The 12,412-nt window shown below is 43.3% G+C and overlaps 1 long non-coding RNA gene across 5 annotated transcripts in view; it reads left to right on the top strand.

Moving 5' to 3' along the window:
* LOC128341911 (uncharacterized) overlaps positions 1–12,412 on the top strand; it is a 69,309-nt gene that overhangs the window by 51,924 nt on the left and 4,973 nt on the right. For 3 of the 5 annotated variants that reach the window (XR_008314659.1, XR_008314660.1, XR_008314658.1), the window contains 2 exons: positions 2,273–2,363; positions 9,876–10,140. This is a non-coding gene — a long non-coding RNA (uncharacterized LOC128341911). The remainder of the gene's footprint in view (positions 1–2,272; positions 2,364–9,875; positions 10,141–12,412) is intronic. The other 2 variants (XR_008314662.1, XR_008314661.1) reach the window with 1 other exon arrangement.

Below are 12,412 nucleotides of genomic sequence, written 5' to 3'. Positions count from 1 at the left end.
TCGTAATCGAATCCATCCACCTTGCTGCTGGTCGTCCTCTTCTTCTCTTTCCTTCAACTTTTCCCAACATTATGGACTTCTCAAGGGAGCTGGGTCTTTGCATAATGTGTCCAAAGTATGATAGTTTGAGTCTGCTCATTTGTGCGTCGAGTGAACATTCTAGATTGATTTGTTCTATGATCCATTTGTTTGTTTTCCTGGCTGTCCATGGTATCCTCAAAAGCCTTCTCCAGCACCACAGTTCAAAAGCGTCAATACTTTTTCTATCTTGCTTCTTCAAAGTCCAGCTTTTGCATCCATAAAGTGTCACAGGAAAAACCATTGTCCGAACAATTCTGATCTTTGTAGGTATCATGAACAAATAATTTCTCAAAAATCACTGGATTGATATATTTTAAAACCAGCAAAAGGAACCAGTCCAGTATGGACCTGAATTTTGGGGTAATGCTAAAAAAAATTAAAAAAAAATTAAATATACATTCTCTGTAGTGAAAAAATGTCACCTACATTTTGAACCCTTTTTTAGGAGTTAAAAACATAAACTACTGTATCTCAGTCATTTTGCAATGGATTTGCACCAAATTTGTAGGTGTGGTGTTTCTTTATCCTTAGTTGATGTATGCACAGTTTAATGAAGATTTCATGAAGATTTGATTTTATAAGCAATAGAATGTTCAGGGCTTATAATGGAGGAATGTTAAAACCACTCCTCATCTTAACTATACTGGCACAGGGGCGTAACTAGGGGTAGGGCAGGCAGGGCATGTGCCCTGGGCACCACTTGAAGGGGGGCGCCATTTTGTAAAATTAATTTTTTAAAAAAAAAATTGCTGCCAAAAACAAAATGGCCACCGTGCATGCTCAAATGGCCTCTGTGAGGCCCTAGGTCATGCCAGGCCTTGCAGAGGCCATTTGAGCATGCATGGTGGCCATTTTGTTTTCAGTGGCCATTTAAAAAAAAGATTTTTAAAAATGGCCACTGCACATGCTCAAATGGTCCCTGCGAGGCCCTAGAGGCCATTGGGGGGGAGGAAACTTTGCAAACCCCCCACCGCCTTTAGGAAGCCCCCCGAAGGGGCTACAGGTAAAAAAATAATAATATATAATATAAGTCACTGTACACATATTCAGATTGGCACTATGTACAGAGAATCAGGGCTTGTGAATACTGAGCTGATGCTTATGAGCTAGGATTGTATTAATTTGCTCTTACTTTGCTTCTTGTGATAAGTGAGTTTAATGTGATGTCTTGCTAATATGGCTATTAATGGTGAGTTTGTCTTTGAATCAGTGTGAAATCCTTAATGCTAAGACCCACTGGGAGTTTCTTGCTCTCTTTCTCTCATTTTAACTGTCTTTCTGAAAGACTAGAATATATTCCAAGCAGTGACACAGTTTACTCTGCATATCCTTTAATTATTTACAGAGTATCTGGGAAAAGTCAAATTCTCCATTTATTTTTAAAACGTATGTAATGGTGATGCTACAATACATAGTAGAGAATTAGACAGGCACTTCTGTTTAGTTTTCCAAGTACACCTCCACATAGTCTTTGGGTATTTCATGAGCCCCAGCATACTGAAATTTGTAGTTTTCCAGCATTTTTTGATCTGGTTAAGTCCACTGCTAAAATAGTTTTTGAAATATTAAAAGATTAACGAGCCTGACTTGTATTTTTCATCTGATATTATGGTAAAGTTATCTGAAAGATGGGTGTCAGATGCTTGGACAGGGGGCGCAATTTCAGTGTTTGCCCTAGGTGCTATTTTTCCTAGATACGCCTCTGACTGGCATGACTGTGCCAGTATAATCTAATCACACTCTGTCTGAATGTGGTTTTTTCCCTTCTGTTTCTGATACTCCATTCATTTTTATTATTTATATAGTGCCATCCATTTACACACTGCTTTACAAGGAATGAAAGCACCCGTCCTGCCCTGCCCTGAGGGGCTTAGAATCTAGATAGTGGCATAAGGGAGACATCAGAGGAAGGGAAGGGAATGGAAGCAGGGTGAACAGAAGACGACTATGCCATTGCTTCTGCTTTTTTCTGTTGCACATACTTAAGCTTAGTAACAGTACAGAACGGGGGCCAAAGCATTGTGCCAAATATTTCATGAGAAAAGTGGGTTTTAAAAAAGAATCTGGATGAAGCAAGAGAGGAGAATGAAATAAGAGAGGAGGCATCACACAGGGGTTGCAGGAGGCAGTTCTAAGCATAAGGAGCAAGATTATTTAACAGTGTGTCTCCCATCTTTCCCCTCCAATACAGAAGCACCCAAGGTGACTCACAATCAACTGACTGGGACTCTGATGGCAGCAGAACACTCAAGAGAGCCTCACTCTCACTTGACAATCTTGAGGTAGGCAGGTTTTTATGGGGAAAGGAAGGCTATTCCACACATCTAGTATAATTAATAACGAATAATTGTAACACTACCTCCCTTATATTTCCCCTTTGTTTATTTGTAGTTGTTCACTTTGTCAGAGACCAAGGTCCCAAGATAATGGCAGGTATTCACTGGAAAGATGGGAACATAATAAACAGACCCTTAAGTGTGGCTGGCCCTGCTAGAATAATACATTTGACACATTCCACTTGACAAATACTTTTGGTGTATTCCTCTGAAGATGTTGGGCTACATACGAATAGTAAAGAGTTAACAGTAATGGAGCTGTCCTTGGTGCTATAGGTTTCAACAACCCTGCACCCTAATCGAACATACATCAGCTAAATGTTAGGGTACACTAAAATGCCATGGAAAATAAATACATCAATAAAGGCTCATGTGGAGTCAAAATACCCACCCACAAAGGAGGCAGTCTGCTGCCAGGCTCCAGAATTCATTGCTTTGGCCTCCTCTTCAGTCTCCTTTCTGCATCAGGTGATTTGATCATTCAGTTGTTCTGGATACAGGGATGTAGCAGAATTGCCCACAGGAGGCTGCTTGCCACCTCTTTGCAGGAGTCACTGCTCTAGACTTGAGACCTAACTATCCCAAGGCAGTCCAGATGAGTGACTCATGCAGAAACACAGCAGGTGGCTCCTCCCAGGGCAGATAATGCTAACACACTTTAAAACCAAACCTTTTGGTGTAGGAGGTACAAGGTACCTCCCAGCTTTATTCCAGAAAAAGTGCCTCAGCCATCAATATCTTGCAAAACACTATTCTAATCCTCTGCTCTAAATTCCTGCACCAAATCCAATTGGGCTGGATGGGGAGGATTGTCCACAGGCCATGGCTAAATGGCAAGCTGTTTCTCCCTTTGCAACATTCCTTTCCCTACCTTCTCAATTTGAAAATTAGGGAAGGTATACTGATGCAGAAGCTTCTCTGGAAAGTCCCCTCTGACCTGGAAGTCTTACCTCTGGACTCTGAAGAAAAATGGAACCTGGGTTTGCTCCGTTTTGAGAGAAGGAGCCTCTATATTTGCTCAGAGGTGCTCTCATTTACAGCCAGCTTACAGGAATAAGAAATGGACAAGTTAAAGCTATGGAAGGTTCAAGATCTGGCGCCTGGTCAAAATTTCAGAAGCAAGATCCAGGATCCAGCACCAGTGAGGTCAGGCTCAGATTCAATTAGCATTACCATGCCCGTGAGCCTACAATATTCACTCAACTTCTCCTTCCACATCACCCTTCCTTCAAACCCTGCAGAATCAAGCATATCAAATGCTATTGTAAAACTTGCTTGCTAATAATTACATGTGAAGGGTTGGTTTTTTTTTTGTCACTTTGATGTCACTATGACAATAACCACCTAGACACTTTTGATTAGGTGGTATAGAAATAAATATCTATTTCTGTGGAACCACACACACACACACACACACACACACACACACACACAGAGTAAAACAGGTTTTCAGTTTGCAAGCATTCCTCCTGTACAACAAAATGGCCATGCACTCTCCCATTGTGCATTGCTAACTGATGTCCAGAAGAGTTTGTGTTGAGAAAAATATCTTGAAATCCACAGCACTTATTCTTTTTTGTATTTTCGATTTCTGAGTTTCATGGAAATCTGACATGGATAGAAATCCAGTGAACTGAAAAAACATAGCTTGTTCATAATTCAGTGATAGTCCAGACTTCCTTTCTTGCAAAGTACTTGAGAAAACTGCCAAAGTTTGCCCATGCTTTTCCAGTGGTAGAGTCATTTTCAGATTTTCCATAAAATTAACCTATTTTTCTGGGATTTCCAATTTTTCTGGTAGTCTGGAACCTACCAGCAAAAACAGCGTGTTTCTATCTTTCATGGTTTGGTCTGGGAGTTCATTGCCAGTCACTGGGCAAGTCAATGAATGAACGAGGCCCAAGCAGCTTTATATTATTCATATGTATCTATATATTCATATATAATTTCAACATGTTATATAAACACATTGAGAACATTATGCTGAGAACCAAAGATGGCATAGTGACTTGGCCTGTGAACTTTATTCAGCTGTCTCATGACAGCACCCACCCTTATCAAATTTCAGTGCACTGACATCACTTACATTACCTTTATTGCCCTTTATTGTCAACAGGTTGCATGCCCAGAAACTGTTTGATTGCAGAGAGCTAGAAAAACAAGAATTGCATGATGGACAAAAGTGAAATTGGCACAGATTCCTACATATTTTTATTGCCTTCAAGCCTAGTTTCGATGTGTGTGTTTTCTTTAAAGGATGCTTGAAAACACAGGCACTGTTGTTCATTGTATGCACAGCAGCCAAAACTCTAAGCCTCAACCAAGAGGTCTCTTATTTAGGCTCAGATTTTTCATCCATCAACTAGGATGAATACTGCCCCTATCTAATGAAACAGCCTGGCATCATTGGTTCTAAAGGCACATTTAGCAGAATGAGAAATTACTTACACATCAAAAATGCACAGGCCATAACAGGTTAGTTGTAATAGTACTATTACACTTTTGTAATCATACTAATGCTATTACATAGTACAAATTAGTATTATTTACAATGTTGTTTTAATTTTTGTTCAGTTTTAAGCCACTGTAATTTTATTTCAATTTTCTTTCTCAAAAAATGCTTCACGGCTTTTCCAAGAAATGACAGATATGTACAACTAAGAAAAGGGAAACACTAAGAGGGTGTGGTTGGAGAGCCACTGAGGAAAGGCAGAGAGATACAGACTCAGGAGAAATCCTCTTCAGCTCTGTCCTGAAGGAGGAGCTGAAGAAGGCGGTTGAGTGTGTGCCTCTCAATGTTCTCTTATGTTCTCCTTTGGAGGCCACAAGAAATGGCTGGGGGAAACCAGAGAGCTGCCACTACTTCTCTCTCCCCACCAACCAGATGGATTTTGTTATAGGAATGCATTTTTTAAATATCATGAAAGCCCGATGAAGCAGATTGTGAGACCACAGTGCTGATGCATTACTCTCATATTTTAAACCACCCCTGCCCATTTTGAACATATTTTGTGCTTTCTGCTAACACAAATGTATCTATCTTGAGTCATAATCTCTATGCCAAGACAACAAAAGTTGGTCAGACAGGATTTCATTTGAGCCACTACTGATCAGGACTAATCCCTGCCATGAATTTTTAATACCAGAGCAAAACCCTAAGTTATAAGAAGTGCCTCTAAGCAGTAGCAGAGTGTATTTCTCTCAGCACTCAGTGACCACAACTAGTTCACACACAACTAATGCCAGAAAGCAGGATTTCTGGGTTAGAGGGTGTGGTTTACAGAAAAAAATTTGACTCCTGTACCTTTATTTATCCAAAAAAAAGGGGGGGGAGCATTGCTTCCAATGTATGAATAGGCTAGCTCAGACTTACTTCATCTACTTGTGGCTGCCACTGAAAAGCTCCAGCCTACCCTGTACTGGTGATCCAGGGAGCAACATTTTAAACACACACACTTTCTTAGACTGCAGAAAAAGTCAACGGAGTAAGATTTAAACACCTCCTCCCTAACACCACTACTCTGATCAAATTCAGAGCTCCACATACAATAACTTTATTAAAGTTTTGTTTTTTTAAAAGCAATGTTAACTGATCTACAGATATCCCATGCTACATGCATTTTGATCACCTACACTAGAGGAGCAAAGATAGGATTACTATGAACTATGACCTTTTGTTTGTGTAACTCAGAGTGAAGATGACTTAGCATGATGAAGCAACAGGGTTGTTACATAAGCTCTGAGTCAACAACTTTAGGTGATGATGTCATAACAATGCTGACAAAAGAGAGGAGGAATAAAAGGGGTCCTGATGGGTCAAAGCAACAGCTAGCTTAGGGCCAAACTAGATGCAACTTAAAATGCATCATGCATTCTGTGCTTTTCATTTGTTTGCAAATAGCAGTTGTAGAGGATGGTGATCCAGATCAGCACTGTGGTTTGCAGGAGGGTGGTTTAACCTTCCAAGGCGCCAGTGTGATCCCAAGTTGGATCAGACTGCTATTTATAGACATGTATAGAAGGCCACATAACATGTTCAAAGTCACATCTAGTTTGGTCCTTAGCACTGATTCTGTCCTCCCCCAGAACAAAGTCTTTCCTCTCCCACCAGCATAAACCTAGGACAGCAAAATCCATCATAATGAAATACACACTACAGCCCTTCCCTAAACCACACCACCACCACCCGCCCCACCCTAACATTAGAGCAGCAATAGAGCTGCCCACAGGTCCACAGAGAGCCCAAAATTACTGCCTCCCCACTAATGTGGATGAATAACATGTCTTTTGAGAACTCTTCCCTGCCTGAGGACTCCAAACACCAACACCCAATAGGAATCTGATCTCTTCTCTTGTTTACCCTACAAAGGTAAGCAGGTGAGGAGGAGGAGAAAATGGCTCAGCATTTGACTTCTGAAGCTGCTCCATCCCCCCCACCTCAACAAAAAAAGAAGGGTGCATGGGTGTCCGTAGGAATTTTTTCAGAGGGGGCATGGGGCAAAGAGTGTGTGCACACACACACACACACTCCTAGCTGGATTAATCTGAAGCAGCTACATACACACAATCAAACCCCTTTTGTAGGGTAAACAAGAGAAGAAATCAGATACTTTTTGGATCTTGGTGTCTGGAGTCCTCAGAAGACATGTTATTCATCTACCTTTCCTATTTTTGTTTTACGTGGGGGGAGGGAGAGAGAGAGACTCTTTCTTCCTTCCTTCCTTCGCTTGCCACCCTTCCAAAATGGCTCAGGGAGGTATACATCAAAACAAAAACAAAACAATTAAAATCGAAACTAAATTAAATTATTAAAATCATTTAAACATTAAAATCATTAACATTAAAATCACTCAAAACCAACATTAAAAATTTAAAACCATGATCTAATAAAAAGCCTGGGTGAATAAATGTGTCTCCAGTCCTTTTTAAAAAGTTGCCAGAGATGGAGAGACTCTTATTTCAACAGGGAGCGCATTCCAAAGTCCAGGGGCAGCAACGAAGGCCCGTCCCCGAGTAGCCGCCAGATGAGTTGGCAGCAACCGCAGACAAACCTCTCCAGATGATCTTAACGGGCGGTGGGGCTCATGGTGAAGACGACGTTCTCTTAAATACCCAGGGCCTAAGCTGTTTAGGGCTTTATAGGTAATAACCAGCACCTTGTATTTTGCCCAGAAATGTATCGGCAGCCAGTGTAGTTCTTTCAACACAGGAGTAATATGGTCTCTCCTAGATGACCCAGAGACAAGCCTGGCTGCCGCATTCTGAACCAACTGCAGTTTCTGGACTACATACAAAGGTAGTCCCACATAGAGCACATTGCAGTAATCCACCCTAGAGGTTACCAGCATATGTACCACCATTTTGAGGTTGTTCATCTCAAGAAACGGACGCACCTGGCATATCAGCTTTGGCACCTCTGGCCATTGCCTCAACCTCGGACACCAGGAAGAGGTTCAGATCCAGAAGCACCCCCAGACTGCACACCTGTTGCTTCCAGGGGAGCGTGACCCCATCTGGAACCAACAGATCAAAATTGTCTCCCGAGTTCAAACACCACACAATTAGTACTTCTGTCTTATCCGGATTCCACCTCAGTTTGTTATCCCTCATCCAGCCCATTACTGCCTCCAAGCAAGCATTTAAGGAGGTTATGCCTTCTCCTGATGATGTTGACATGGAGAAATAGATCTGGGTGTCATCAGCATATTGATAACACCCTGCAGCAAATCCCCTGATGATCTTTCCCAGCAGTTTCATGTAGATGTAAAACAACATCGGAGACAATACGGAGCTCTGAGGAACACCATAGGAAAGTTCAGATTTTGAAGAACAACAGTCTCCAATGGGCACCATCTGGAATCTGCCCATGAGGTTGGAGCGGAACCACTGCAAAGCAGTGCCTCCACTCCCAATCCCCTCAGACATTCCAGAAGGATATTATGGTGAATAGTATCGAAAGCCACCGAGAGATCCAAAAGGACCAACAGAGTCACACTCCCTCTGTCAATTCCCAATTGGAGATCATCCATCAGGCCAAACAAGGCAGTCTCCACCCCATAGCTTGCCTGAAAGCCAGTCTGATATGGGTCTAGATCAGGCCTGCTCAACTTAGGCCCCCCAGCTGTTCTTGAACTACAATTCCCAGAATCCCCAGCCACAGTGGCCAATATCCAGGGATTATGGGAGTTGTAGGCCAACATCTGCAGGAGGGCCGAAGTTGAGCAGCCCTGGTCTAGATAATCAGTTTCCTCCAAGATCACCTGGAACTGGGAGGCCACCACCCTCTCAATCAGCTTGCCCAGCCATGAAAGGTTGGAGTCAGGCCTGTAGTTGCTTAACTCCGAGAGATCCAAGACAGGCTTCTTCAGAAGCGGTCTATTGATTGCCTCCTTAAGACATGGAGGCATTCTGCCTTCCCTCAAAAAAGCTGAGGGAAGGCTGCTCCACATTCATCCATATATAGATGATCCATGATCCACATTAATCCAGCCATTAATCTAGAGGGGCAACTGCCCTCCCTCATGGACAGGTGTGCAAAGCATCCATGGCTACACATCCATGGCTACAAAGTTTCTCCTATGATTAGCACAAAAAACTGTGTACTGGGGGAAACTGTGTACTGGCTTAACAACCTTTTTACTCAATAGACAGTAACAGTGCTCCCACCTAGCCCACAGGGCAGTGGATACTTTTCCTGCCTGCACAAAGTGCATGGGTGGGGGGTTGTTGGCCCAAGTGCACATACATCCCCATCATCCATTAGGAAGGGCTAGGGAAAGCTTGTCACTCTTCACTAAGCTTTCTACTTCAACCCTGCTAACTAGGCAAACAGGATGCTGGACTAGATGGGCTTTGGGCCTGATCCAGCGGAGCTGTTCTTCAGCAGGTGGCTTTCTTTCTTTTAGCAGGGGGAGAGCAACTGTATTTCTGCATCTCAGCAGATCATCTCTCCCAGTGGCCATTGCTGGTCTCTCCTTTGTTTTTCTTTTCAGATCGGGAGCATCTGAATTGAGATTTTGGGACAGGGAACCATTTTCACATGTATTTTGCTAAGCAAACCACTTACATCATTTTTGTTGTTGTTGAGAAATTGTATATAAATGATTGTAATAATAAACAAATTGGTACTGCTGGACAATCACTTCCCTCCTGACATATTTCCTTGTGGAATAACAAGGTAGAGATGCTATCAAGATAATACTCACCCCTCCATGGCAGGGAATTGTAAGCAAGCTGTCCTCCCTAGAAGCAAGGTTGTTGGCCAAGACAAAGAAATCAGCATGGTCTGCTTCAGCATTTTTAACAGAGGTTAAGTCTGCAGAAATCAAGGAGTGAAGCTTTTGGTGATAAGACGCTAAATATCATCCCCTGCTTGACTGCTCACTGTAAAGTGAACTGCAATTAAAGGCTTGACTCAAAAACTGGACACCTGATGACAAGATGAATTCTCACATGTAGATGCCAGCAAGGATACCAAGAAAAGATACCACATCCAATGGGAGAGTAAGGAGCTGGGCTGAGACATACAGAACAGAAATCACAGGAGTGGCAACACCCTCTGTTAATCACTCAACACCTCTCAATAAGCACCTGGTCGCATGAAGTTGGTGCTGCAACTGCTCTCCATTATTCATGTTCATCCTGTTTCAATAAGCCCCAAGGCAGCCATCCAGCGGCCCTAGAGACAAGAGACGTTCCTTACCCCTGCATTGTATGGACTTCAGTAAGTAATGTGAAGCTAGCTGTATGAGGTTGCTATATTTTTCTTCTAGTGGAACTCCTAGGCAGCAGAGTATACTGCTGGGATCATCCCATGCATGAAGGTGAGGCTTCACAGAGACTGCATATCCTATCATGGGCTTATTTTCCATCTGCTCACATGGCTGGTAGGTAGCTAGTGTTGCTCTGCAGAGCAAGGTGTGAGGGTTCTGTTCCTCTGCCTCCCCTTTTCCTTCTAAAACTAGCTGACCGGGTACAGAGCATCTGCACCCCCAGTTCTCCCTCCCCCCCCCCTTCAGCCTCATTTCATTCTCTCCCCAGTTCAATCCCTCCCAGTTCTTTCTCCCTCGGTGGCCAGGCTTCTCCTCCCCGCCCGCCGCTGCTTCTCCTCCCCATCCGGTGGCTGGCCGGCCTGGCCTCTAGTCTCCATCTTCTTCCCCGCCAGCCTCCACCTCAGTTCCCCTGCCTGCCCATTGCCATTGCCACCATTTTCTTCCTGGACGCCCCCCCCTTTTCCCCACCAGCTGACCAGCCTCTTCCCCCCACACGCCAGCCACAGCACTGCTTGTCAGAGGTTTTGTTTCCCCACCGGCCAACCAGCCAGCTGCTGCCACCGCCATTATTTCACCTCTCGGCTGTCCCATCTCTATCCTGGACTCTCACGAGAGCTGCCACACATGGGATTAGCAATGGGTACGCCTAGGAGAAATATATATAAAGAAGATGATAATTGCCAGACAGATCTGTCAAAAACGTAGGCTGTATTTCCATTTCCCTGGGGTGGGACCTGAATCACTCTTCCCTGTTTCCTAGTGCAGCACTCCCTTTCACTGACCTAACAGGTGGCTCACAGACATGGCTCCTGTGAACTTGCTATTATAGCTTCGAGTCTTCCTTGCCTAAATTGCTCCTTTTCTTCTCCTCTGTACAAAGCTTGATTCTCTCCGTGTTGTTTCTGGGGTCCTTTGGAGTGGACTGAGAGTCTTTAGTGGCAGCATCAGGGGAAAAAAATCAGGGGAACAGAATGGGCTAAGGGCATTTCTGAATGGGTGAGATGTGTCCACATATTAGATTTCTGAAACAGAAATAGGGGGCAGCAACTTTGAGAGGGTGCTCGCCTAGGCTGTCCTAGGCCCAGCACCTTCAAGGAGTACTTTGCAAAGTGGTTTCGCTCAGTTCCCTTGTCTCACTGCCAAGACGAAATTTACCCCAAAAACACGCAAATAAATATCACTGCAATCAGTTGCAAGCAGCCTTGAGAACAATTTGGCCAAAAAGCAAGGTATAAATCCTTTAAATAAAAACAACAACACAGAATGGTTCTTATGCACTGGGGCAGGTTGCTTCAGCAGAGGGATATGGGATAAATGGTACCAGCTTTCAGTCTCTAACTACCAAATTCTTCTAGGTTTCACACGCACATTCTCAGCAATGTGGGTCAGCTGAGGATGATTAGGACACATTTTATTTAACTAATAAATTTAGTTAGTACAATTAACTTCTCTAAGAAGTTAGTTGTGCTAACAAAACACAAAGAACATATAATCATAATTTTAGAAGGGCTAAATTTTTTAGTTTCATTAACCTGCCCTAACCGATAAAATAGGGAGGAAGGTTATTTCATACCTGGCCACAGAGGTCCACTGCCAAAGGAACTGAGGCAGATGTTCTGAATCAGAAACTAAAGTCCCCTGTTTTTCCTCTTGGCAGAAGACAGCATGGATGGAATCAAGACAACAATACTTCTTTTAATTCCAGAATGAAACAAAGTATTTAGCTGTATCTTACAAGACAATTGGGTGTGGAATTGACTGGAAGGCATAATCACCCGATTTAGGATTAGGAATGGTTTTCTGGTACATAACATATGGTAGGGCAAGTCTAGGCTTGCCCTGAGATGTTTCCTCAAATAGGGCATACAGCAAAGCAAGTCTGGGCTTGTCCTATAACATACTTTTGGTGGAGTGAAGCAAACAAACTGCATGCAGCTCTGGCTTTTTGGAAAGGATTGTGAGGCAGCCTTGGTCAGCCTGATCACTTTCTGACAGAGGGAATTGACAGAGGGAGTGTGACTCTGCTGGTTCTTTTGGATCTCTGTTTTGATACCATCGACCATAGTATCCTTCTGGATCACCTGAGGGATTTGGGGATAGGAGGCACATTGGTTCCACTTGGGTAGATTTCAGATGGTGGCGCTTGGTGACAGTTGCTATTCAATGGTGGTTCGATGGTGGGTGGGAGGGTGCTGCTTTAAGAGTGGGGGAGGGTACACTTTA

This window comes from Hemicordylus capensis, chromosome 2, assembly GCF_027244095.1.
Source record: "Hemicordylus capensis ecotype Gifberg chromosome 2, rHemCap1.1.pri, whole genome shotgun sequence".
Lineage (NCBI taxonomy): Eukaryota > Metazoa > Chordata > Lepidosauria > Squamata > Cordylidae > Hemicordylus > Hemicordylus capensis.
The sequence above is the reverse complement of the archived record's forward strand: the minus strand, read 5'-3'. Positions and strand labels throughout refer to the sequence as shown.